A 24,968-nucleotide genomic window follows, 5' to 3' on the forward strand; every position below is an offset into this window, starting at 1 on the left:
TTTAACCGAGCAGTAAGAGAAGAAATAAGGAAAATAGACCCCAGTAAAAACCTTCACGTATGGCAACAGTGGGAGCTGAGTAAGGAAACCCTAAAAATAAAGGCGATAGAGAGGGCTACCTGTATTCGTTACGCGGAGAAACAAAAAGAGACTGAGTTAAAGGCACTTCTTCATAAACTGCTGAGGCAGGAATCTCAGGCACCGGGCAAGTGGATAGAAGACATCAGAAAAGTGAAACAACAGCTAGAGCAACTTGAAGAGCAACGCTATCGGGGAGCACTGGTGAGGGCAAGGGCTGAAGACACAGCTGCTGGCGAAGCGCCGTCGAAACGAGCGCTAGGCTTAGAAAAAGCACGCGCTGAAAGGAATCACATCTACGGAATAGAATGGGGCGGGACTTTATCAACAGACCTAGACGACATCAAAGCTGCTTTTCATGAGCATTACCAGGCGCTATTCTCGTACCACAATGTAGACGCTACCACATTTGGGAATGAGTTTTTGCGTGCTATACCCAGACTGGACGACGAAAGAAAACAGAGATTGGAACTAGCGATAACAGAAAGCGAAGTTGAACAGGCCATAGACAACTTAAACCTGGGAAAATCGCCTGGACCAGACGGCTTCAGCGCTGGGTTTTATAAAGAATTCAAGCACGAAATTAGCCCTGTCTTGAATGTAATCTTTAATGAGGCTTACAAATTGAAAACATTGCCTCCGTCCTATGGGTCGTCCCACACCGTACTCATTCCTAAAACTGATGATGCAGCGAAATTAAGATCAGTTACGTCGTATCGTCCCATAGCACTCACTAATATCGAGTATAAAATCTTTATGAAGATATTGGCGCGTAGATTGCAGTCAGTGATACAGGACATTGTCGGGCCTCACCAGACATGTGGGATTAAAGGTCGGACTATTGTTACCAATATTCACAAAGCTCGCAGTGTCCTTGAGTGCTGTGATGATAGTAATGGTCGGACTGCCATTTTACAGATTGACCTCGAGAAAGCCTTTGATTGCGTGGCTCATGAAATCTTGTTTGCCGTCTTAGACCAGGCCAATCTCGGAACTGTAATCTGCGAGGGGGTCGCCCTGGCGTACCGTAACTGCACGACCAGATTGATCGTGAATAAGAGTTTGGGGGCTCCCATCAGCCTGCGACGTTCTGTGCGTCAGGGCTGCCCCCTCAGCCCTCTGTTGTTTTGTATCTATATTGAAACCCTGTGCATGAGATTGATTGAAAACAATAGAATTACAGGATTTAGGCTCCAAGCAGTTGAAGTGAAGCTGTTGGCTTATGCAGATGATGTCGCTGTTTTTGCGGAGGATCAGCGGAGCATAATTGAGGCTGTCAAATGTGTCCGTAAATTTAGCTACGTCACTGGTAGTGGAGTTAACTGGTCGAAGTGCCTCGGGCTCTGGCATGGATCGTGGCCAACGAAGCCAGATCATTTTGCCAACGTGCATTGGGTGACGACCCCAGGCAAGTACTTGGGCGTCCCGCTAGATGCCTATCGCGATAGTGAGCAGTACTGGAAAGGGCAGGTCAAAGACACACGGGAGAGAGCTGAGAAATGGAAAGGCACTAACCTCTCTATTTTTGCCAGAGCCACTGTTTGTAACCTTTTCTTTATCAGCAAGCTTTGGTACGTAATGCAAGTATTGCACTGTTCACGGTCAAATGTTCAGAAGCTACACAGGATTTTCGCAGTCTTTGTGTGGGCGTCGGAATGGGAGCGCTGCAGCCGGACCAACTTGTTCCGCCGGGTAAAAGACGGGGGGCTGGGATTGGGCCATCTCTTTCTACGGCAGTTGATAAACCGGTTTTTGTTCTTTAGGGACGCAACCGACCCTTTCTTGCGCACGGTATGTCAAATGAGGCTGAGTAGACGGCTGCCAGAGTATGTGGTTTCAACCGAAGAGTTTTCGGGAGGGATTCGAGGGTTCTACAAAGAAGTTGTATCGAGTGTCCGATTTCTTTCAGTGCGCTTCTCGAATGATTACCTGTCCGGTGTGAACAAAAAGAAACTGTATTGTGCTTTGTGCGACGTTCTTTTCCCGGTACCATTGTACAGGTCCTTGTACGGTGGAGGCCCAAGCAGCGATGTTTTAAAGCGAGTAAAGAAAATGCAGGTCCCGCCTGGAACCAAAACCTTCTTTTTCAAATTACACACGGGAACGTTACCAGTTAAGAAGTTTTTGGAGAGAAAAGGGGTATATTTACCGTGGGGAACGCACTGTTTAATCTGCAAGCAGCCAGAGACAATAGATCATGTTTTCTTAAACTGTTGGGAAGGCGTGTTCTTCTGGGATGTTTTGCAGAGGACACTAAAGAAAGAATTTCCATTGGACCCGTATGGCATCCGCTACTTAAGCATAGACAATGAGGATGGGGTGCCTTTTGATTTAATTATGCTCTTGGGCCTCCATTGTATTTGGCGCGCGAGAATGGCAGGATACCATGTCGATAAAGATGCGCAGCCTGCACGTATGTATTTCAGAGAAAACATGCACTGGTTTGTCGCTATCCATAAAGCGGCAGGGGAACCACCGGAGTGGCTCCCAAGAGTAGAGCCGTTGGTTAATTTGCGTGAATTTTGATTATACTCAGCCAGTACGATACTGGTTGAATATGTGCACAACACCAAATGTATGTTGTACTTTGTTTTTTGTTACGGTGATTGTTTTTCCTCTTGTAAATAGTTATGTACCGAAAATCAGGCAATAAAGAAAAAAAAAAAAAAAAAAAAAATCGGCCATACCATGCTGAATACGCCGGTTCTCGTCCGATCCCCGAAGCTAAGCAGCATTGGGCTCGGTCAGTACTTGGGAGGGAGACCACCTGGGAACACCGAGTGCTGATGGCACCTTTCTTTTTAATTTTTTTTTGCATGTACTTCTTTTTATTATTATTAGTGTTATTATTTTAGTTGGCATGTTGCGCATGTAGGCGTAAAGCTGTGGTGAGTGGACGCGTTGGCGAAACGTAAACACTCATCATCCGCAGCATCTCGTACGTCAACATATCGATGTGAGCTTCGCGCGCACAAATTAAAACAACATGAAAGACGCGGCATGATATTACGCGGAGTAATACGGCGACAAGAAGTGTCACTAATCGCGCAAATTATTCGCATAAACTGCGAACTGCATCGCTATTACACGCGTGCAGGTTGGTAACATCACATAGACGGCAGCACATTCCAAGCCACCTAGCTGTGCAAGCCGCGGAAAAGCACACACAACGTGTTACGTCCACTCTCCTCTGCACAACTCGCACACGCAATTTTCTCTTTTCTAGCGCAGATCAACAAATTCAAACCACGTAATGAGACGTTTCCGTAACCCGTAAAGACTATTCATTGTAGCTGTAGAGAGCCAATGCTCATTTTTAGATGCAGGTGACATCAGAAACCTTCGTTTCTCGCCATCGGCCATACCATGCTCGGTTAAACGGTTCATCTTGAAGAAGCTTAAGAGAGTAAGAGAAGCTTAAGAGCAGTAAGAGAAGAAATAAGGAAAATAGACCCCAGTAAAAACCTTCACGTATGGCAACAGTGGGAGCTGAGTAAGGAAACCCTAAAAATAAAGGCGATAGAGAGGGCTACCTGTATTCGTTACGCGGAGAAACAAAAAGAGACTGAGTTAAAGGCACTTCTTCATAAACTGCTGAGGCAGGAATCTCAGGCACCGGGCAAGTGGATAGAAGACATCAGAAAAGTGAAACAACAGCTAGAGCAACTTGAAGAGCAACGCTATCGGGGAGCACTGGTGAGGGCAAGGGCTGAAGACACAGCTGCTGGCGAAGCGCCGTCGAAACGAGCGCTAGGCTTAGAAAAAGCACGCGCTGAAAGGAATCACATCTACGGAATAGAATGGGGCGGGACTTTATCAACAGACCTAGACGACATCAAAACTGCTTTTCATGAGCATTACCAGGCGCTATTCTCGTACCACAATGTAGACGCTACCACATTTGGGAATGAGTTTTTGCGTGCTATACCCAGACTGGACGACGAAAGAAAACAGAGATTGGAACTAGCGATAACAGAAAGCGAAGTTGAACAGGCCATAGACAACTTAAACCTGGGAAAATCGCCTGGACCAGACGGCTTCAGCGCTGGGTTTTATAAAGAATTCAAGCACGAAATTAGCCCTGTCTTGAATGTAATCTTTAATGAGGCTTACAAATTGAAAACATTGCCTCCGTCCTATGGGTCGTCCCACACCGTACTCATTCCTAAAACTGATGATGCAGCGAAATTAAGATCAGTTACGTCGTATCGTCCCATAGCACTCACTAATATCGAGTATAAAATCTTTATGAAGATATTGGCGCGTAGATTGCAGTCAGTGATACAGGACATTGTCGGGCCTCACCAGACATGTGGGATTAAAGGTCGGACTATTGTTACCAATATTCACAAAGCTCGCAGTGTCCTTGAGTGCTGTGATGATAGTAATGGTCGGACTGCCATTTTACAGATTGACCTCGAGAAAGCCTTTGATTGCGTGGCTCATGAAATCTTGTTTGCCGTCTTAGACCAGGCCAATCTCGGAACTGTAATCTGCGAGGGGGTCGCCCTGGCGTACCGTAACTGCACGACCAGATTGATCGTGAATAAGAGTTTGGGGGCTCCCACCAGCCTGCGACGTTCTGTGCGTCAGGGCTGCCCCCTCAGCCCTCTGTTGTTTTGTATCTATATTGAAACCCTGTGCATGAGATTGATTGAAAACAATAGAATTACAGGATTTAGGCTCCAAGCAGTTGAAGTGAAGCTGTTGGCTTATGCAGATGATGTCGCTGTTTTTGCGGAGGATCAGCGGAGCATAATTGAGGCTGTCAAATGTGTCCGTAAATTTAGCTACGTCACTGGTAGTGGAGTTAACTGGTCGAAGTGCCTCGGGCTCTGGCATGGATCGTGGCCAACGAAGCCAGATCATTTTGCCAACGTGCATTGGGTGACGACCCCAGGCAAGTACTTGGGCGTCCCGCTAGATGCCTATCGCGATAGTGAGCAGTACTGGAAAGGGCAGGTCAAAGACACACGGGAGAGAGCTGAGAAATGGAAAGGCACTAACCTCTCTATTTTTGCCAGAGCCACTGTTTGTAACCTTTTCTTTATCAGCAAGCTTTGGTACGTAATGCAAGTATTGCACTGTTCACGGTCAAATGTTCAGAAGCTACACAGGATTTTCGCAGTCTTTGTGTGGGCGTCGGAATGGGAGCGCTGCAGCCGGACCAACTTGTTCCGCCGGGTAAAAGACGGGGGGCTGGGATTGGGCCATCTCTTTCTACGGCAGTTGATAAACCGGTTTTTGTTCTTTAGGGACGCAACCGACCCTTTCTTGCGCACGGTATGTCAAATGAGGCTGAGTAGACGGCTGCCAGAGTATGTGGTTTCAACCGAAGAGTTTTCGGGAGGGATTCGAGGGTTCTACAAAGAAGTTGTATCGAGTGTCCGATTTCTTTCAGTGCGCTTCTCGAATGATTACCTGTCCGGTGTGAACAAAAAGAAACTGTATTGTGCTTTGTGCGACGTTCTTTTCCCGGTACCATTGTACAGGTCCTTGTACGGTGGAGGCCCAAGCAGCGATGTTTTAAAGCGAGTAAAGAAAATGCAGGTCCCGCCTGGAACCAAAACCTTCTTTTTCAAATTACACACGGGAACGTTACCAGTTAAGAAGTTTTTGGAGAGAAAAGGGGTATATTTACCGTGGGGAACGCACTGTTTAATCTGCAAGCAGCCAGAGACAATAGATCATGTTTTCTTAAACTGTTGGGAAGGCGTGTTCTTCTGGGATGTTTTGCAGAGGACACTAAAGAAAGAATTTCCATTGGACCCGTATGGCATCCGCTACTTAAGCATAGACAATGAGGATGGGGTGCCTTTTGATTTAATTATGCTCTTGGGCCTCCATTGTATTTGGCGCGCGAGAATGGCAGGATACCATGTCGATAAAGATGCGCAGCCTGCACGTATGTATTTCAGAGAAAACATGCACTGGTTTGTCGCTATCCATAAAGCGGCAGGGGAACCACCGGAGTGGCTCCCAAGAGTAGAGCCGTTGGTTAATTTGCGTGAATTTTGATTATACTCAGCCAGTACGATACTGGTTGAATATGTGCACAACACCAAATGTATGTTGTACTTTGTTTTTTGTTACGGTGATTGTTTTTCCTCTTGTAAATAGTTATGTACCGAAAATCAGGCAATAAAGAAAAAAAAAAAAAAAAAAAAAAAATCGGCCATACCATGCTGAATACGCCGGTTCTCGTCCGATCCCCGAAGCTAAGCAGCATTGGGCTCGGTCAGTACTTGGGAGGGAGACCACCTGGGAACACCGAGTGCTGATGGCACCTTTCTTTTTAATTTTTTTTTGCATGTACTTCTTTTTATTATTATTAGTGTTATTATTTTAGTTGGCATGTTGCGCATGTAGGCGTAAAGCTGTGGTGAGTGGACGCGTTGGCGAAATGTAAACACTCATCATCCGCAGCATCTCGTACGTCAACATATCGATGTGAGCTTCGCGCGCACAAATTAAAACAACATGAAAGACGCGGCATGATATTACGCGGAGTAATACGGCGACAAGAAGTGTCACTAATCGCGCAAATTATTCGCATAAACTGCGAACTGCATCGCTATTACACGCGTGCAGGTTGGTAACATCACATAGACGGCAGCACATTCCAAGCCACCTAGCTGTGCAAGCCGCGGAAAAGCACACACAACGTGTTACGTCCACTCTCCTCTGCACAACTCGCACACGCAATTTTCTCTTTTCTAGCGCAGATCAACAAATTCAAACCACGTAATGAGACGTTTCCGTAACCCGTAAAGACTATTCATTGTAGCTGTAGAGAGCCAATGCTCATTTTTAGATGCAGGTGACATCAGAAACCTTCGTTTCTCGCCATCGGCCATACCATGCTGAATACGCCGGTTCTCGTCCGATCCCCGAAGCTAAGCAGCATTGGGCTCGGTCAGTACTTGGGAGGGAGACCACCTGGGAACACCGAGTGCTGATGGCACCTTTCTTTTTAATTTTTTTTTGCATGTACTTCTTTTTATTATTATTAGTGTTATTATTTTAGTTGGCATGTTGCGCATGTAGGCGTAAAGCTGTGGTGAGTGGACGCGTTGGCGAAATGTAAACACTCATCATCCGCAGCATCTCGTACGTCAACATATCGATGTGAGCTTCGCGCGCACAAATTAAAACAACATGAAAGACGCGGCATGATATTACGCGGAGTAATACGGCGACAAGAAGTGTCACTAATCGCGCAAATTATTCGCATAAACTGCGAACTGCATCGCTATTACACGCGTGCAGGTTGGTAACATCACATAGACGGCAGCACATTCCAAGCCACCTAGCTGTGCAAGCCGCGGAAAAGCACACACAACGTGTTACGTCCACTCTCCTCTGCACAACTCGCACACGCAATTTTCTCTTTTCTAGCGCAGATCAACAAATTCAAACCACGTAATGAGACGTTTCCGTAACCCGTAAAGACTATTCATTGTAGCTGTAGAGAGCCAATGCTCATTTTTAGATGCAGGTGACATCAGAAACCTTCGTTTCTCGCCATCGGCCATACCATGCTGAATACGCCGGTTCTCGTCCGATCCCCGAAGCTAAGCAGCATTGGGCTCGGTCAGTACTTGGGAGGGAGACCACCTGGGAACACCGAGTGCTGATGGCACCTTTCTTTTTAATTTTTTTTTGCATGTACTTCTTTTTATTATTATTAGTGTTATTATTTTAGTTGGCATGTTGCGCATGTAGGCGTAAAGCTGTGGTGAGTGGACGCGTTGGCGAAACGTAAACACTCATCATCCGCAGCATCTCGTACGTCAACATATCGATGTGAGCTTCGCGCGCACAAATTAAAACAACATGAAAGACGCGGCATGATATTACGCGGAGTAATACGGCGACAAGAAGTGTCACTAATCGCGCAAATTATTCGCATAAACTGCGAACTGCATCGCTATTACACGCGTGCAGGTTGGTAACATCACATAGACGGCAGCACATTCCAAGCCACCTAGCTGTGCAAGCCGCGGAAAAGCACACACAACGTGTTACGTCCACTCTCCTCTGCACAACTCGCACACGCAATTTTCTCTTTTCTAGCGCAGATCAACAAATTCAAACCACGTAATGAGACGTTTCCGTAACCCGTAAAGACTATTCATTGTAGCTGTAGAGAGCCAATGCTCATTTTTAGATGCAGGTGACATCAGAAACCTTCGTTTCTCGCCATCGGCCATACCATGCTGAATACGCCGGTTCTCGTCCGATCCCCGAAGCTAAGCAGCATTGGGCTCGGTCAGTACTTGGGAGGGAGACCACCTGGGAACACCGAGTGCTGATGGCACCTTTCTTTTTAATTTTTTTTTGCATGTACTTCTTTTTATTATTATTAGTGTTATTATTTTAGTTGGCATGTTGCGCATGTAGGCGTAAAGCTGTGGTGAGTGGACGCGTTGGCGAAATGTAAACACTCATCATCCGCAGCATCTCGTACGTCAACATATCGATGTGAGCTTCGCGCGCACAAATTAAAACAACATGAAAGACGCGGCATGATATTACGCGGAGTAATACGGCGACAAGAAGTGTCACTAATCGCGCAAATTATTCGCATAAACTGCGAACTGCATCGCTATTACACGCGTGCAGGTTGGTAACATCACATAGACGGCAGCACATTCCAAGCCACCTAGCTGTGCAAGCCGCGGAAAAGCACACACAACGTGTTACGTCCACTCTCCTCTGCACAACTCGCACACGCAATTTTCTCTTTTCTAGCGCAGATCAACAAATTCAAACCACGTAATGAGACGTTTCCGTAACCCGTAAAGACTATTCATTGTAGCTGTAGAGAGCCAATGCTCATTTTTAGATGCAGGTGACATCAGAAACCTTCGTTTCTCGCCATCGGCCATACCATGCTGAATACGCCGGTTCTCGTCCGATCCCCGAAGCTAAGCAGCATTGGGCTCGGTCAGTACTTGGGAGGGAGACCACCTGGGAACACCGAGTGCTGATGGCACCTTTCTTTTTAATTTTTTTTTGCATGTACTTCTTTTTATTATTATTAGTGTTATTATTTTAGTTGGCATGTTGCGCATGTAGGCGTAAAGCTGTGGTGAGTGGACGCGTTGGCGAAATGTAAACACTCATCATCCGCAGCATCTCGTACGTCAACATATCGATGTGAGCTTCGCGCGCACAAATTAAAACAACATGAAAGACGCGGCATGATATTACGCGGAGTAATACGGCGACAAGAAGTGTCACTAATCGCGCAAATTATTCGCATAAACTGCGAACTGCATCGCTATTACACGCGTGCAGGTTGGTAACATCACATAGACGGCAGCACATTCCAAGCCACCTAGCTGTGCAAGCCGCGGAAAAGCACACACAACGTGTTACGTCCACTCTCCTCTGCACAACTCGCACACGCAATTTTCTCTTTTCTAGCGCAGATCAACAAATTCAAACCACGTAATGAGACGTTTCCGTAACCCGTAAAGACTATTCATTGTAGCTGTAGAGAGCCAATGCTCATTTTTAGATGCAGGTGACATCAGAAACCTTCGTTTCTCGCCATCGGCCATACCATGCTGAATACGCCGGTTCTCGTCCGATCCCCGAAGCTAAGCAGCATTGGGCTCGGTCAGTACTTGGGAGGGAGACCACCTGGGAACACCGAGTGCTGATGGCACCTTTCTTTTTAATTTTTTTTTGCATGTACTTCTTTTTATTATTATTAGTGTTATTATTTTAGTTGGCATGTTGCGCATGTAGGCGTAAAGCTGTGGTGAGTGGACGCGTTGGCGAAACGTAAACACTCATCATCCGCAGCATCTCGTACGTCAACATATCGATGTGAGCTTCGCGCGCACAAATTAAAACAACATGAAAGACGCGGCATGATATTACGCGGAGTAATACGGCGACAAGAAGTGTCACTAATCGCGCAAATTATTCGCATAAACTGCGAACTGCATCGCTATTACACGCGTGCAGGTTGGTAACATCACATAGACGGCAGCACATTCCAAGCCACCTAGCTGTGCAAGCCGCGGAAAAGCACACACAACGTGTTACGTCCACTCTCCTCTGCACAACTCGCACACGCAATTTTCTCTTTTCTAGCGCAGATCAACAAATTCAAACCACGTAATGAGACGTTTCCGTAACCCGTAAAGACTATTCATTGTAGCTGTAGAGAGCCAATGCTCATTTTTAGATGCAGGTGACATCAGAAACCTTCGTTTCTCGCCATCGGCCATACCATGCTGAATACGCCGGTTCTCGTCCGATCCCCGAAGCTAAGCAGCATTGGGCTCGGTCAGTACTTGGGAGGGAGACCACCTGGGAACACCGAGTGCTGATGGCACCTTTCTTTTTAATTTTTTTTTGCATGTACTTCTTTTTATTATTATTAGTGTTATTATTTTAGTTGGCATGTTGCGCATGTAGGCGTAAAGCTGTGGTGAGTGGACGCGTTGGCGAAACGTAAACACTCATCATCCGCAGCATCTCGTACGTCAACATATCGATGTGAGCTTCGCGCGCACAAATTAAAACAACATGAAAGACGCGGCATGATATTACGCGGAGTAATACGGCGACAAGAAGTGTCACTAATCGCGCAAATTATTCGCATAAACTGCGAACTGCATCGCTATTACACGCGTGCAGGTTGGTAACATCACATAGACGGCAGCACATTCCAAGCCACCTAGCTGTGCAAGCCGCGGAAAAGCACACACAACGTGTTACGTCCACTCTCCTCTGCACAACTCGCACACGCAATTTTCTCTTTTCTAGCGCAGATCAACAAATTCAAACCACGTAATGAGACGTTTCCGTAACCCGTAAAGACTATTCATTGTAGCTGTAGAGAGCCAATGCTCATTTTTAGATGCAGGTGACATCAGAAACCTTCGTTTCTCGCCATCGGCCATACCATGCTGAATACGCCGGTTCTCGTCCGATCCCCGAAGCTAAGCAGCATTGGGCTCGGTCAGTACTTGGGAGGGAGACCACCTGGGAACACCGAGTGCTGATGGCACCTTTCTTTTTAATTTTTTTTTGCATGTACTTCTTTTTATTATTATTAGTGTTATTATTTTAGTTGGCATGTTGCGCATGTAGGCGTAAAGCTGTGGTGAGTGGACGCGTTGGCGAAATGTAAACACTCATCATCCGCAGCATCTCGTACGTCAACATATCGATGTGAGCTTCGCGCGCACAAATTAAAACAACATGAAAGACGCGGCATGATATTACGCGGAGTAATACGGCGACAAGAAGTGTCACTAATCGCGCAAATTATTCGCATAAACTGCGAACTGCATCGCTATTACACGCGTGCAGGTTGGTAACATCACATAGACGGCAGCACATTCCAAGCCACCTAGCTGTGCAAGCCGCGGAAAAGCACACACAACGTGTTACGTCCACTCTCCTCTGCACAACTCGCACACGCAATTTTCTCTTTTCTAGCGCAGATCAACAAATTCAAACCACGTAATGAGACGTTTCCGTAACCCGTAAAGACTATTCATTGTAGCTGTAGAGAGCCAATGCTCATTTTTAGATGCAGGTGACATCAGAAACCTTCGTTTCTCGCCATCGGCCATACCATGCTGAATACGCCGGTTCTCGTCCGATCCCCGAAGCTAAGCAGCATTGGGCTCGGTCAGTACTTGGGAGGGAGACCACCTGGGAACACCGAGTGCTGATGGCACCTTTCTTTTTAATTTTTTTTTGCATGTACTTCTTTTTATTATTATTAGTGTTATTATTTTAGTTGGCATGTTGCGCATGTAGGCGTAAAGCTGTGGTGAGTGGACGCGTTGGCGAAATGTAAACACTCATCATCCGCAGCATCTCGTACGTCAACATATCGATGTGAGCTTCGCGCGCACAAATTAAAACAACATGAAAGACGCGGCATGATATTACGCGGAGTAATACGGCGACAAGAAGTGTCACTAATCGCGCAAATTATTCGCATAAACTGCGAACTGCATCGCTATTACACGCGTGCAGGTTGGTAACATCACATAGACGGCAGCACATTCCAAGCCACCTAGCTGTGCAAGCCGCGGAAAAGCACACACAACGTGTTACGTCCACTCTCCTCTGCACAACTCGCACACGCAATTTTCTCTTTTCTAGCGCAGATCAACAAATTCAAACCACGTAATGAGACGTTTCCGTAACCCGTAAAGACTATTCATTGTAGCTGTAGAGAGCCAATGCTCATTTTTAGATGCAGGTGACATCAGAAACCTTCGTTTCTCGCCATCGGCCATACCATGCTGAATACGCCGGTTCTCGTCCGATCCCCGAAGCTAAGCAGCATTGGGCTCGGTCAGTACTTGGGAGGGAGACCACCTGGGAACACCGAGTGCTGATGGCACCTTTCTTTTTAATTTTTTTTTGCATGTACTTCTTTTTATTATTATTAGTGTTATTATTTTAGTTGGCATGTTGCGCATGTAGGCGTAAAGCTGTGGTGAGTGGACGCGTTGGCGAAACGTAAACACTCATCATCCGCAGCATCTCGTACGTCAACATATCGATGTGAGCTTCGCGCGCACAAATTAAAACAACATGAAAGACGCGGCATGATATTACGCGGAGTAATACGGCGACAAGAAGTGTCACTAATCGCGCAAATTATTCGCATAAACTGCGAACTGCATCGCTATTACACGCGTGCAGGTTGGTAACATCACATAGACGGCAGCACATTCCAAGCCACCTAGCTGTGCAAGCCGCGGAAAAGCACACACAACGTGTTACGTCCACTCTCCTCTGCACAACTCGCACACGCAATTTTCTCTTTTCTAGCGCAGATCAACAAATTCAAACCACGTAATGAGACGTTTCCGTAACCCGTAAAGACTATTCATTGTAGCTGTAGAGAGCCAATGCTCATTTTTAGATGCAGGTGACATCAGAAACCTTCGTTTCTCGCCATCGGCCATACCATGCTGAATACGCCGGTTCTCGTCCGATCCCCGAAGCTAAGCAGCATTGGGCTCGGTCAGTACTTGGGAGGGAGACCACCTGGGAACACCGAGTGCTGATGGCACCTTTCTTTTTAATTTTTTTTTGCATGTACTTCTTTTTATTATTATTAGTGTTATTATTTTAGTTGGCATGTTGCGCATGTAGGCGTAAAGCTGTGGTGAGTGGACGCGTTGGCGAAATGTAAACACTCATCATCCGCAGCATCTCGTACGTCAACATATCGATGTGAGCTTCGCGCGCACAAATTAAAACAACATGAAAGACGCGGCATGATATTACGCGGAGTAATACGGCGACAAGAAGTGTCACTAATCGCGCAAATTATTCGCATAAACTGCGAACTGCATCGCTATTACACGCGTGCAGGTTGGTAACATCACATAGACGGCAGCACATTCCAAGCCACCTAGCTGTGCAAGCCGCGGAAAAGCACACACAACGTGTTACGTCCACTCTCCTCTGCACAACTCGCACACGCAATTTTCTCTTTTCTAGCGCAGATCAACAAATTCAAACCACGTAATGAGACGTTTCCGTAACCCGTAAAGACTATTCATTGTAGCTGTAGAGAGCCAATGCTCATTTTTAGATGCAGGTGACATCAGAAACCTTCGTTTCTCGCCATCGGCCATACCATGCTGAATACGCCGGTTCTCGTCCGATCCCCGAAGCTAAGCAGCATTGGGCTCGGTCAGTACTTGGGAGGGAGACCACCTGGGAACACCGAGTGCTGATGGCACCTTTCTTTTTAATTTTTTTTTGCATGTACTTCTTTTTATTATTATTAGTGTTATTATTTTAGTTGGCATGTTGCGCATGTAGGCGTAAAGCTGTGGTGAGTGGACGCGTTGGCGAAACGTAAACACTCATCATCCGCAGCATCTCGTACGTCAACATATCGATGTGAGCTTCGCGCGCACAAATTAAAACAACATGAAAGACGCGGCATGATATTACGCGGAGTAATACGGCGACAAGAAGTGTCACTAATCGCGCAAATTATTCGCATAAACTGCGAACTGCATCGCTATTACACGCGTGCAGGTTGGTAACATCACATAGACGGCAGCACATTCCAAGCCACCTAGCTGTGCAAGCCGCGGAAAAGCACACACAACGTGTTACGTCCACTCTCCTCTGCACAACTCGCACACGCAATTTTCTCTTTTCTAGCGCAGATCAACAAATTCAAACCACGTAATGAGACGTTTCCGTAACCCGTAAAGACTATTCATTGTAGCTGTAGAGAGCCAATGCTCATTTTTAGATGCAGGTGACATCAGAAACCTTCGTTTCTCGCCATCGGCCATACCATGCTGAATACGCCGGTTCTCGTCCGATCCCCGAAGCTAAGCAGCATTGGGCTCGGTCAGTACTTGGGAGGGAGACCACCTGGGAACACCGAGTGCTGATGGCACCTTTCTTTTTAATTTTTTTTTGCATGTACTTCTTTTTATTATTATTAGTGTTATTATTTTAGTTGGCATGTTGCGCATGTAGGCGTAAAGCTGTGGTGAGTGGACGCGTTGGCGAAATGTAAACACTCATCATCCGCAGCATCTCGTACGTCAACATATCGATGTGAGCTTCGCGCGCACAAATTAAAACAACATGAAAGACGCGGCATGATATTACGCGGAGTAATACGGCGACAAGAAGTGTCACTAATCGCGCAAATTATTCGCATAAACTGCGAACTGCATCGCTATTACACGCGTGCAGGTTGGTAACATCACATAGACGGCAGCACATTCCAAGCCACCTAGCTGTGCAAGCCGCGGAAAAGCACACACAACGTGTTACGTCCACTCTCCTCTGCACAACTCGCACACGCAATTTTCTCTTTTCTAGCGCAGATCAACAAATTCAAACCACGTAATGAGACGTTTCCGTAACCCGTAAAGACTATTCATTGTAGCTGTAGAGAGCCAATGCTCATTTTTAGATGCAGGTGACATCAGAAACCTTCGTTTCTCGCCATCGGCCATACCATGCTGAATACGCCGGTTCTCGTCCGATCCCCGAAGCTAAGCAGCATTGGGCTCGGTCAGTACTTGGGAGGGAGACCACCTGGGAACACCGAGTGCTGATGGCACCTTTCTTTTTAATTTTTTTTTGCATGTACTTCTTTTTATTATTATTAGTGTTATTATTTTAGTTGGCATGTTGCGCATGTAGGCGTAAAGCTGTGGTGAGTGGACGCGTTGGCGAAATGTAAACACTCATCATCCGCAGCATCTCGTACGTCAACATATCGATGTGAGCTTCGCGCGCACAAATTAAAACAACATGAAAGACGCGGCATGATATTACGCGGAGTAATACGGCGACAAGAAGTGTCACTAATCGCGCAAATTATTCGCATAAACTGCGAACTGCATCGCTATTACACGCGTGCAGGTTGGTAACATCACATAGACGGCAGCACATTCCAAGCCACCTAGCTGTGCAAGCCGCGGAAAAGCACACACAACGTGTTACGTCCACTCTCCTCTGCACAACTCGCACACGCAATTTTCTCTTTTCTAGCGCAGATCAACAAATTCAAACCACGTAATGAGACGTTTCCGTAACCCGTAAAGACTATTCATTGTAGCTGTAGAGAGCCAATGCTCATTTTTAGATGCAGGTGACATCAGAAACCTTCGTTTCTCGCCATCGGCCATACCATGCTGAATACGCCGGTTCTCGTCCGATCCCCGAAGCTAAGCAGCATTGGGCTCGGTCAGTACTTGGGAGGGAGACCACCTGGGAACACCGAGTGCTGATGGCACCTTTCTTTTTAATTTTTTTTTGCATGTACTTCTTTTTATTATTATTAGTGTTATTATTTTAGTTGGCATGTTGCGCATGTAGGCGTAAAGCTGTGGTGAGTGGACGCGTTGGCGAAACGTAAACACTCATCATCCGCAGCATCTCGTACGTCAACATATCGATGTGAGCTTCGCGCGCACAAATTAAAACAACATGAAAGACGCGGCATGATATTACGCGGAGTAATACGGCGACAAGAAGTGTCACTAATCGCGCAAATTATTCGCATAAACTGCGAACTGCATCGCTATTACACGCGTGCAGGTTGGTAACATCACATAGACGGCAGCACATTCCAAGCCACCTAGCTGTGCAAGCCGCGGAAAAGCACACACAACGTGTTACGTCCACTCTCCTCTGCACAACTCGCACACGCAATTTTCTCTTTTCTAGCGCAGATCAACAAATTCAAACCACGTAATGAGACGTTTCCGTAACCCGTAAAGACTATTCATTGTAGCTGTAGAGAGCCAATGCTCATTTTTAGATGCAGGTGACATCAGAAACCTTCGTTTCTCGCCATCGGCCATACCATGCTGAATACGCCGGTTCTCGTCCGATCCCCGAAGCTAAGCAGCATTGGGCTCGGTCAGTACTTGGGAGGGAGACCACCTGGGAACACCGAGTGCTGATGGCACCTTTCTTTTTAATTTTTTTTTGCATGTACTTCTTTTTATTATTATTAGTGTTATTATTTTAGTTGGCATGTTGCGCATGTAGGCGTAAAGCTGTGGTGAGTGGACGCGTTGGCGAAATGTAAACACTCATCATCCGCAGCATCTCGTACGTCAACATATCGATGTGAGCTTCGCGCGCACAAATTAAAACAACATGAAAGACGCGGCATGATATTACGCGGAGTAATACGGCGACAAGAAGTGTCACTAATCGCGCAAATTATTCGCATAAACTGCGAACTGCATCGCTATTACACGCGTGCAGGTTGGTAACATCACATAGACGGCAGCACATTCCAAGCCACCTAGCTGTGCAAGCCGCGGAAAAGCACACACAACGTGTTACGTCCACTCTCCTCTGCACAACTCGCACACGCAATTTTCTCTTTTCTAGCGCAGATCAACAAATTCAAACCACGTAATGAGACGTTTCCGTAACCCGTAAAGACTATTCATTGTAGCTGTAGAGAGCCAATGCTCATTTTTAGATGCAGGTGACATCAGAAACCTTCGTTTCTCGCCATCGGCCATACCATGCTGAATACGCCGGTTCTCGTCCGATCCCCGAAGCTAAGCAGCATTGGGCTCGGTCAGTACTTGGGAGGGAGACCACCTGGGAACACCGAGTGCTGATGGCACCTTTCTTTTTAATTTTTTTTTGCATGTACTTCTTTTTATTATTATTAGTGTTATTATTTTAGTTGGCATGTTGCGCATGTAGGCGTAAAGCTGTGGTGAGTGGACGCGTTGGCGAAATGTAAACACTCATCATCCGCAGCATCTCGTACGTCAACATATCGATGTGAGCTTCGCGCGCACAAATTAAAACAACATGAAAGACGCGGCATGATATTACGCGGAGTAATACGGCGACAAGAAGTGTCACTAATCGCGCAAATTATTCGCATAAACTGCGAACTGCATCGCTATTACACGCGTGCAGGTTGGTAACATCACATAGACGGCAGCACATTCCAAGCCACCTAGCTGTGCAAGCCGCGGAAAAGCACACACAACGTGTTACGTCCACTCTCCTCTGCACAACTCGCACACGCAATTTTCTCTTTTCTAGCGCAGATCAACAAATTCAAACCACGTAATGAGACGTTTCCGTAACCCGTAAAGACTATTCATTGTAGCTGTAGAGAGCCAATGCTCATTTTTAGATGCAGGTGACATCAGAAACCTTCGTTTCTCGCCATCGGCCATACCATGCTGAATACGCCGGTTCTCGTCCGATCCCCGAAGCTAAGCAGCATTGGGCTCGGTCAGTACTTGGGAGGGAGACCACCTGGGAACACCGAGTGCTGATGGCACCTTTCTTTTTAATTTTTTTTTGCATGTACTTCTTTTTATTATTATTAGTGTTATTATTTTAGTTGGCATGTTGCGCATGTAGGCGTAAAGCTGTGGTGAGTGGACGCGTTGGCGAAACGTAAACACTCATCATCCGCAGCATCTCGTACGTCAACATATCGATGTGAGCTTCGCGCGCACAAATTAAAACAACATGAAAGACGCGGCATGATATTACGCGGAGTAATACGGCGACAAGAAGTGTCACTAATCGCGCAAATTATTCGCATAAACTGCGAACTGCATCGCTATTACACGCGTGCAGGTTGGTAACATCACATAGACGGCAGCACATTCCAAGCCACCTAGCTGTGCAAGCCGCGGAAAAGCACACACAACGTGTTACGTCCACTCTCCTCTGCACAACTCGCACACGCAATTTTCTCTTTTCTAGCGCAGATCAACAAATTCAAACCACGTAATGAGACGTTTCCGTAACCCGTAAAGACTATTCATTGTAGCTGTAGAGAGCCAATGCTCATTTTTAGATGCAGGTGACATCAGAAACCTTCGTTTCTCGCCATCGGCCATACCATGCTGAATACGCCGGTTCTCGTCCGATCCCCGAAGCTAAGCAGCATTGGGCTCGGTCAGTACTTGGGAGGGAGACCACCTGGGAACACCGAGTGCTGATGGCACCTTTCTTTTTAATTTTTTTTTGCATGTACTTCTTTTTATTATTATTAGTGTTATTATTTTAGTTGGCATGTTGCGCATGTAGGCGTAAAGCTGTGGTGAGTGGACGCGTTGGCGAAATGTAAACACTCATCATCCGCAGCATCTCGTACGTCAACATATCGATGTGAGCTTCGCGCGCACAAATTAAAACAACATGAAAGACGCGGCATGATATTACGCGGAGTAATACGGCGACAAGAAGTGTCACTAATCGCGCAAATTATTCGCATAAACTGCGAACTGCATCGCTATTACACGCGTGCAGGTTGGTAACATCACATAGACGGCAGCACATTCCAAGCCACCTAGCTGTGCAAGCCGCGGAAAAGCACACACAACGTGTTACGTCCACTCTCCTCTGCACAACTCGCACACGCAATTTTCTCTTTTCTAGCGCAGATCAACAAATTCAAACCACGTAATGAGACGTTTCCGTAACCCGTAAAGACTATTCATTGTAGCTGTAGAGAGCCAATGCTCATTTTTAGATGCAGGTGACATCAGAAACCTTCGTTTCTCGCCATCGGCCATACCATGCTGAATACGCCGGTTCTCGTCCGATCCCCGAAGCTAAGCAGCATTGGGCTCGGTCAGTACTTGGGAGGGAGACCACCTGGGAACACCGAGTGCTGATGGCACCTTTCTTTTTAATTTTTTTTTGCATGTACTTCTTTTTATTATTATTAGTGTTATTATTTTAGTTGGCATGTTGCGCATGTAGGCGTAAAGCTGTGGTGAGTGGACGCGTTGGCGAAATGTAAACACTCATCATCCGCAGCATCTCGTACGTCAACATATCGATGTGAGCTTCGCGCGCACAAATTAAAACAACATGAAAGACGCGGCATGATATTACGCGGAGTAATACGGCGACAAGAAGTGTCACTAATCGCGCAAATTATTCGCATAAACTGCGAACTGCATCGCTATTACACGCGTGCAGGTTGGTAACATCACATAGACGGCAGCACATTCCAAGCCACCTAGCTGTGCAAGCCGCGGAAAAGCACACACAACGTGTTACGTCCACTCTCCTCTGCACAACTCGCACACGCAATTTTCTCTTTTCTAGCGCAGATCAACAAATTCAAACCACGTAATGAGACGTTTCCGTAACCCGTAAAGACTATTCATTGTAGCTGTAGAGAGCCAATGCTCATTTTTAGATGCAGGTGACATCAGAAACCTTCGTTTCTCGCCATCGGCCATACCATGCTGAATACGCCGGTTCTCGTCCGATCCCCGAAGCTAAGCAGCATTGGGCTCGGTCAGTACTTGGGAGGGAGACCACCTGGGAACACCGAGTGCTGATGGCACCTTTCTTTTTAATTTTTTTTTGCATGTACTTCTTTTTATTATTATTAGTGTTATTATTTTAGTTGGCATGTTGCGCATGTAGGCGTAAAGCTGTGGTGAGTGGACGCGTTGGCGAAACGTAAACACTCATCATCCGCAGCATCTCGTACGTCAACATATCGATGTGAGCTTCGCGCGCACAAATTAAAACAACATGAAAGACGCGGCATGATATTACGCGGAGTAATACGGCGACAAGAAGTGTCACTAATCGCGCAAATTATTCGCATAAACTGCGAACTGCATCGCTATTACACGCGTGCAGGTTGGTAACATCACATAGACGGCAGCACATTCCAAGCCACCTAGCTGTGCAAGCCGCGGAAAAGCACACACAACGTGTTACGTCCACTCTCCTCTGCACAACTCGCACACGCAATTTTCTCTTTTCTAGCGCAGATCAACAAATTCAAACCACGTAATGAGACGTTTCCGTAACCCGTAAAGACTATTCATTGTAGCTGTAGAGAGCCAATGCTCATTTTTAGATGCAGGTGACATCAGAAACCTTCGTTTCTCGCCATCGGCCATACCATGCTGAATACGCCGGTTCTCGTCCGATCCCCGAAGCTAAGCAGCATTGGGCTCGGTCAGTACTTGGGAGGGAGACCACCTGGGAACACCGAGTGCTGATGGCACCTTTCTTTTTAATTTTTTTTTGCATGTACTTCTTTTTATTATTATTAGTGTTATTATTTTAGTTGGCATGTTGCGCATGTAGGCGTAAAGCTGTGGTGAGTGGACGCGTTGGCGAAATGTAAACACTCATCATCCGCAGCATCTCGTACGTCAACATATCGATGTGAGCTTCGCGCGCACAAATTAAAACAACATGAAAGACGCGGCATGATATTACGCGGAGTAATACGGCGACAAGAAGTGTCACTAATCGCGCAAATTATTCGCATAAACTGCGAACTGCATCGCTATTACACGCGTGCAGGTTGGTAACATCACATAGACGGCAGCACATTCCAAGCCACCTAGCTGTGCAAGCCGCGGAAAAGCACACACAACGTGTTACGTCCACTCTCCTCTGCACAACTCGCACACGCAATTTTCTCTTTTCTAGCGCAGATCAACAAATTCAAACCACGTAATGAGACGTTTCCGTAACCCGTAAAGACTATTCATTGTAGCTGTAGAGAGCCAATGCTCATTTTTAGATGCAGGTGACATCAGAAACCTTCGTTTCTCGCCATCGGCCATACCATGCTGAATACGCCGGTTCTCGTCCGATCCCCGAAGCTAAGCAGCATTGGGCTCGGTCAGTACTTGGGAGGGAGACCACCTGGGAACACCGAGTGCTGATGGCACCTTTCTTTTTAATTTTTTTTTGCATGTACTTCTTTTTATTATTATTAGTGTTATTATTTTAGTTGGCATGTTGCGCATGTAGGCGTAAAGCTGTGGTGAGTGGACGCGTTGGCGAAATGTAAACACTCATCATCCGCAGCATCTCGTACGTCAACATATCGATGTGAGCTTCGCGCGCACAAATTAAAACAACATGAAAGACGCGGCATGATATTACGCGGAGTAATACGGCGACAAGAAGTGTCACTAATCGCGCAAATTATTCGCATAAACTGCGAACTGCATCGCTATTACACGCGTGCAGGTTGGTAACATCACATAGACGGCAGCACATTCCAAGCCACCTAGCTGTGCAAGCCGCGGAAAAGCACACACAACGTGTTACGTCCACTCTCCTCTGCACAACTCGCACACGCAATTTTCTCTTTTCTAGCGCAGATCAACAAATTCAAACCACGTAATGAGACGTTTCCGTAACCCGTAAAGACTATTCATTGTAGCTGTAGAGAGCCAATGCTCATTTTTAGATGCAGGTGACATCAGAAACCTTCGTTTCTCGCCATCGGCCATACCATGCTGAATACGCCGGTTCTCGTCCGATCCCCGAAGCTAAGCAGCATTGGGCTCGGTCAGTACTTGGGAGGGAGACCACCTGGGAACACCGAGTGCTGATGGCACCTTTCTTTTTAATTTTTTTTTGCATGTACTTCTTTTTATTATTATTAGTGTTATTATTTTAGTTGGCATGTTGCGCATGTAGGCGTAAAGCTGTGGTGAGTGGACGCGTTGGCGAAACGTAAACACTCATCATCCGCAGCATCTCGTACGTCAACATATCGATGTGAGCTTCGCGCGCACAAATTAAAACAACATGAAAGACGCGGCATGATATTACGCGGAGTAATACGGCGACAAGAAGTGTCACTAATCGCGCAAATTATTCGCATAAACTGCGAACTGCATCGCTATTACACGCGTGCAGGTTGGTAACATCACATAGACGGCAGCACATTCCAAGCCACCTAGCTGTGCAAGCCGCGGAAAAGCACACACAACGTGTTACGTCCACTCTCCTCTGCACAACTCGCACACGCAATTTTCTCTTTTCTAGCGCAGATCAACAAATTCAAACCACGTAATGAGACGTTTCCGTAACCCGTAAAGACTATTCATTGTAGCTGTAGAGAGCCAATGCTCATTTTTAGATGCAGGTGACATCAGAAACCTTCGTTTCTCGCCATCGGCCATACCATGCTGAATACGCCGGTTCTCGTCCGATCCCCGAAGCTAAGCAGCATTGGGCTCGGTCAGTACTTGGGAGGGAGACCACCTGGGAACACCGAGTGCTGATGGCACCTTTCTTTTTAATTTTTTTTTGCATGTACTTCTTTTTATTATTATTAGTGTTATTATTTTAGTTGGCATGTTGCGCATGTAGGCGTAAAGCTGTGGTGAGTGGACGCGTTGGCGAAACGTAAACACTCATCATCCGCAGCATCTCGTACGTCAACATATCGATGTGAGCTTCGCGCGCACAAATTAAAACAACATGAAAGACGCGGCATGATATTACGCGGAGTAATACGGCGACAAGAAGTGTCACTAATCGCGCAAATTATTCGCATAAACTGCGAACTGCATCGCTATTACACGCGTGCAGGTTGGTAACATCACATAGACGGCAGCACATTCCAAGCCACCTAGCTGTGCAAGCCGCGGAAAAGCACACACAACGTGTTACGTCCACTCTCCTCTGCACAACTCGCACACGCAATTTTCTCTTTTCTAGCGCAGATCAACAAATTCAAACCACGTAATGAGACGTTTCCGTAACCCGTAAAGACTATTCATTGTAGCTGTAGAGAGCCAATGCTCATTTTTAGATGCAGGTGACATCAGAAACCTTCGTTTCTCGCCATCGGCCATACCATGCTGAATACGCCGGTTCTCGTCCGATCCCCGAAGCTAAGCAGCATTGGGCTCGGTCAGTACTTGGGAGGGAGACCACCTGGGAACACCGAGTGCTGATGGCACCTTTCTTTTTAATTTTTTTTTGCATGTACTTCTTTTTATTATTATTAGTGTTATTATTTTAGTTGGCATGTTGCGCATGTAGGCGTAAAGCTGTGGTGAGTGGACGCGTTGGCGAAACGTAAACACTCATCATCCGCAGCATCTCGTACGTCAACATATCGATGTGAGCTTCGCGCGCACAAATTAAAACAACATGAAAGACGCGGCATGATATTACGCGGAGTAATACGGCGACAAGAAGTGTCACTAATCGCGCAAATTATTCGCATAAACTGCGAACTGCATCGCTATTACACGCGTGCAGGTTGGTAACATCACATAGACGGCAGCACATTCCAAGCCACCTAGCTGTGCAAGCCGCGGAAAAGCACACACAACGTGTTACGTCCACTCTCCTCTGCACAACTCGCACACGCAATTTTCTCTTTTCTAGCGCAGATCAACAAATTCAAACCACGTAATGAGACGTTTCCGTAACCCGTAAAGACTATTCATTGTAGCTGTAGAGAGCCAATGCTCATTTTTAGATGCAGGTGACATCAGAAACCTTCGTTTCTCGCCATCGGCCATACCATGCTGAATACGCCGGTTCTCGTCCGATCCCCGAAGCTAAGCAGCATTGGGCTCGGTCAGTACTTGGGAGGGAGACCACCTGGGAACACCGAGTGCTGATGGCACCTTTCTTTTTAATTTTTTTTTGCATGTACTTCTTTTTATTATTATTAGTGTTATTATTTTAGTTGGCATGTTGCGCATGTAGGCGTAAAGCTGTGGTGAGTGGACGCGTTGGCGAAATGTAAACACTCATCATCCGCAGCATCTCGTACGTCAACATATCGATGTGAGCTTCGCGCGCACAAATTAAAACAACATGAAAGACGCGGCATGATATTACGCGGAGTAATACGGCGACAAGAAGTGTCACTAATCGCGCAAATTATTCGCATAAACTGCGAACTGCATCGCTATTACACGCGTGCAGGTTGGTAACATCACATAGACGGCAGCACATTCCAAGCCACCTAGCTGTGCAAGCCGCGGAAAAGCACACACAACGTGTTACGTCCACTCTCCTCTGCACAACTCGCACACGCAATTTTCTCTTTTCTAGCGCAGATCAACAAATTCAAACCACGTAATGAGACGTTTCCGTAACCCGTAAAGACTATTCATTGTAGCTGTAGAGAGCCAATGCTCATTTTTAGATGCAGGTGACATCAGAAACCTTCGTTTCTCGCCATCGGCCATACCATGCTGAATACGCCGGTTCTCGTCCGATCCCCGAAGCTAAGCAGCATTGGGCTCGGTCAGTACTTGGGAGGGAGACCACCTGGGAACACCGAGTGCTGATGGCACCTTTCTTTTTAATTTTTTTTTGCATGTACTTCTTTTTATTATTATTAGTGTTATTATTTTAGTTGGCATGTTGCGCATGTAGGCGTAAAGCTGTGGTGAGTGGACGCGTTGGCGAAATGTAAACACTCATCATCCGCAGCATCTCGTACGTCAACATATCGATGTGAGCTTCGCGCGCACAAATTAAAACAACATGAAAGACGCGGCATGATATTACGCGGAGTAATACGGCGACAAGAAGTGTCACTAATCGCGCAAATTATTCGCATAAACTGCGAACTGCATCGCTATTACACG

General features: G+C 46.4%; 27 non-coding genes and 2 pseudogenes across 27 annotated transcripts; all 29 read left to right on the plus strand.

Moving 5' to 3' along the window:
- Window positions 1-2,751: 2,751 nt before the first annotated feature.
- On the plus strand, window positions 2,752-2,870 carry LOC139053661 (5S ribosomal RNA; annotated as a pseudogene).
- A 3,375-nt stretch (window positions 2,871-6,245) lies between these two features.
- Window positions 6,246-6,364, plus strand: LOC139053662 (5S ribosomal RNA; annotated as a pseudogene).
- A 559-nt stretch (window positions 6,365-6,923) lies between these two features.
- LOC139053598 (5S ribosomal RNA) lies at window positions 6,924-7,042 on the plus strand. Its single transcript, XR_011510613.1, has one exon. It is a non-coding gene; the product is annotated as a 5S ribosomal RNA (ribosomal RNA).
- Window positions 7,043-7,601: 559 nt separating this feature from the next.
- Window positions 7,602-7,720, plus strand: LOC139053599 (5S ribosomal RNA). Its single transcript, XR_011510614.1, has one exon. It is a non-coding gene; the product is annotated as a 5S ribosomal RNA (ribosomal RNA).
- A 559-nt stretch (window positions 7,721-8,279) lies between these two features.
- LOC139053600 (5S ribosomal RNA) lies at window positions 8,280-8,398 on the plus strand. The gene has a single exon (XR_011510615.1). It is a non-coding gene; the product is annotated as a 5S ribosomal RNA (ribosomal RNA).
- Window positions 8,399-8,957: 559 nt separating this feature from the next.
- LOC139053603 (5S ribosomal RNA) lies at window positions 8,958-9,076 on the plus strand. The gene has a single exon (XR_011510617.1). It is a non-coding gene; the product is annotated as a 5S ribosomal RNA (ribosomal RNA).
- Window positions 9,077-9,635: 559 nt separating this feature from the next.
- On the plus strand, window positions 9,636-9,754 carry LOC139053604 (5S ribosomal RNA). The gene has a single exon (XR_011510618.1). It is a non-coding gene; the product is annotated as a 5S ribosomal RNA (ribosomal RNA).
- A 559-nt stretch (window positions 9,755-10,313) lies between these two features.
- Window positions 10,314-10,432, plus strand: LOC139053605 (5S ribosomal RNA). Its single transcript, XR_011510619.1, has one exon. It is a non-coding gene; the product is annotated as a 5S ribosomal RNA (ribosomal RNA).
- Window positions 10,433-10,991: 559 nt separating this feature from the next.
- Window positions 10,992-11,110, plus strand: LOC139053606 (5S ribosomal RNA). Its single transcript, XR_011510621.1, has one exon. It is a non-coding gene; the product is annotated as a 5S ribosomal RNA (ribosomal RNA).
- A 559-nt stretch (window positions 11,111-11,669) lies between these two features.
- Window positions 11,670-11,788, plus strand: LOC139053607 (5S ribosomal RNA). The gene has a single exon (XR_011510622.1). It is a non-coding gene; the product is annotated as a 5S ribosomal RNA (ribosomal RNA).
- A 559-nt stretch (window positions 11,789-12,347) lies between these two features.
- LOC139053608 (5S ribosomal RNA) lies at window positions 12,348-12,466 on the plus strand. The gene has a single exon (XR_011510623.1). It is a non-coding gene; the product is annotated as a 5S ribosomal RNA (ribosomal RNA).
- Window positions 12,467-13,025: 559 nt separating this feature from the next.
- Window positions 13,026-13,144, plus strand: LOC139053609 (5S ribosomal RNA). Its single transcript, XR_011510624.1, has one exon. It is a non-coding gene; the product is annotated as a 5S ribosomal RNA (ribosomal RNA).
- A 559-nt stretch (window positions 13,145-13,703) lies between these two features.
- On the plus strand, window positions 13,704-13,822 carry LOC139053610 (5S ribosomal RNA). Its single transcript, XR_011510625.1, has one exon. It is a non-coding gene; the product is annotated as a 5S ribosomal RNA (ribosomal RNA).
- A 559-nt stretch (window positions 13,823-14,381) lies between these two features.
- LOC139053611 (5S ribosomal RNA) lies at window positions 14,382-14,500 on the plus strand. Its single transcript, XR_011510626.1, has one exon. It is a non-coding gene; the product is annotated as a 5S ribosomal RNA (ribosomal RNA).
- Window positions 14,501-15,059: 559 nt separating this feature from the next.
- Window positions 15,060-15,178, plus strand: LOC139053613 (5S ribosomal RNA). Its single transcript, XR_011510627.1, has one exon. It is a non-coding gene; the product is annotated as a 5S ribosomal RNA (ribosomal RNA).
- Window positions 15,179-15,737: 559 nt separating this feature from the next.
- Window positions 15,738-15,856, plus strand: LOC139053615 (5S ribosomal RNA). The gene has a single exon (XR_011510629.1). It is a non-coding gene; the product is annotated as a 5S ribosomal RNA (ribosomal RNA).
- A 559-nt stretch (window positions 15,857-16,415) lies between these two features.
- On the plus strand, window positions 16,416-16,534 carry LOC139053616 (5S ribosomal RNA). Its single transcript, XR_011510630.1, has one exon. It is a non-coding gene; the product is annotated as a 5S ribosomal RNA (ribosomal RNA).
- Window positions 16,535-17,093: 559 nt separating this feature from the next.
- Window positions 17,094-17,212, plus strand: LOC139053617 (5S ribosomal RNA). Its single transcript, XR_011510631.1, has one exon. It is a non-coding gene; the product is annotated as a 5S ribosomal RNA (ribosomal RNA).
- Window positions 17,213-17,771: 559 nt separating this feature from the next.
- On the plus strand, window positions 17,772-17,890 carry LOC139053618 (5S ribosomal RNA). The gene has a single exon (XR_011510632.1). It is a non-coding gene; the product is annotated as a 5S ribosomal RNA (ribosomal RNA).
- A 559-nt stretch (window positions 17,891-18,449) lies between these two features.
- On the plus strand, window positions 18,450-18,568 carry LOC139053619 (5S ribosomal RNA). Its single transcript, XR_011510633.1, has one exon. It is a non-coding gene; the product is annotated as a 5S ribosomal RNA (ribosomal RNA).
- A 559-nt stretch (window positions 18,569-19,127) lies between these two features.
- LOC139053620 (5S ribosomal RNA) lies at window positions 19,128-19,246 on the plus strand. Its single transcript, XR_011510634.1, has one exon. It is a non-coding gene; the product is annotated as a 5S ribosomal RNA (ribosomal RNA).
- A 559-nt stretch (window positions 19,247-19,805) lies between these two features.
- LOC139053621 (5S ribosomal RNA) lies at window positions 19,806-19,924 on the plus strand. The gene has a single exon (XR_011510635.1). It is a non-coding gene; the product is annotated as a 5S ribosomal RNA (ribosomal RNA).
- A 559-nt stretch (window positions 19,925-20,483) lies between these two features.
- LOC139053622 (5S ribosomal RNA) lies at window positions 20,484-20,602 on the plus strand. The gene has a single exon (XR_011510636.1). It is a non-coding gene; the product is annotated as a 5S ribosomal RNA (ribosomal RNA).
- Window positions 20,603-21,161: 559 nt separating this feature from the next.
- Window positions 21,162-21,280, plus strand: LOC139053623 (5S ribosomal RNA). Its single transcript, XR_011510637.1, has one exon. It is a non-coding gene; the product is annotated as a 5S ribosomal RNA (ribosomal RNA).
- A 559-nt stretch (window positions 21,281-21,839) lies between these two features.
- Window positions 21,840-21,958, plus strand: LOC139053624 (5S ribosomal RNA). The gene has a single exon (XR_011510638.1). It is a non-coding gene; the product is annotated as a 5S ribosomal RNA (ribosomal RNA).
- A 559-nt stretch (window positions 21,959-22,517) lies between these two features.
- On the plus strand, window positions 22,518-22,636 carry LOC139053626 (5S ribosomal RNA). Its single transcript, XR_011510640.1, has one exon. It is a non-coding gene; the product is annotated as a 5S ribosomal RNA (ribosomal RNA).
- A 559-nt stretch (window positions 22,637-23,195) lies between these two features.
- LOC139053627 (5S ribosomal RNA) lies at window positions 23,196-23,314 on the plus strand. The gene has a single exon (XR_011510641.1). It is a non-coding gene; the product is annotated as a 5S ribosomal RNA (ribosomal RNA).
- A 559-nt stretch (window positions 23,315-23,873) lies between these two features.
- On the plus strand, window positions 23,874-23,992 carry LOC139053628 (5S ribosomal RNA). The gene has a single exon (XR_011510642.1). It is a non-coding gene; the product is annotated as a 5S ribosomal RNA (ribosomal RNA).
- A 559-nt stretch (window positions 23,993-24,551) lies between these two features.
- LOC139053629 (5S ribosomal RNA) lies at window positions 24,552-24,670 on the plus strand. Its single transcript, XR_011510643.1, has one exon. It is a non-coding gene; the product is annotated as a 5S ribosomal RNA (ribosomal RNA).
- The last annotated feature ends 298 nt before the right edge of the window (window positions 24,671-24,968 follow it).

Source organism: Dermacentor albipictus, unplaced genomic scaffold (genome assembly GCF_038994185.2).
Source record: "Dermacentor albipictus isolate Rhodes 1998 colony unplaced genomic scaffold, USDA_Dalb.pri_finalv2 scaffold_160, whole genome shotgun sequence".
NCBI lineage: Eukaryota > Metazoa > Arthropoda > Arachnida > Ixodida > Ixodidae > Dermacentor > Dermacentor albipictus.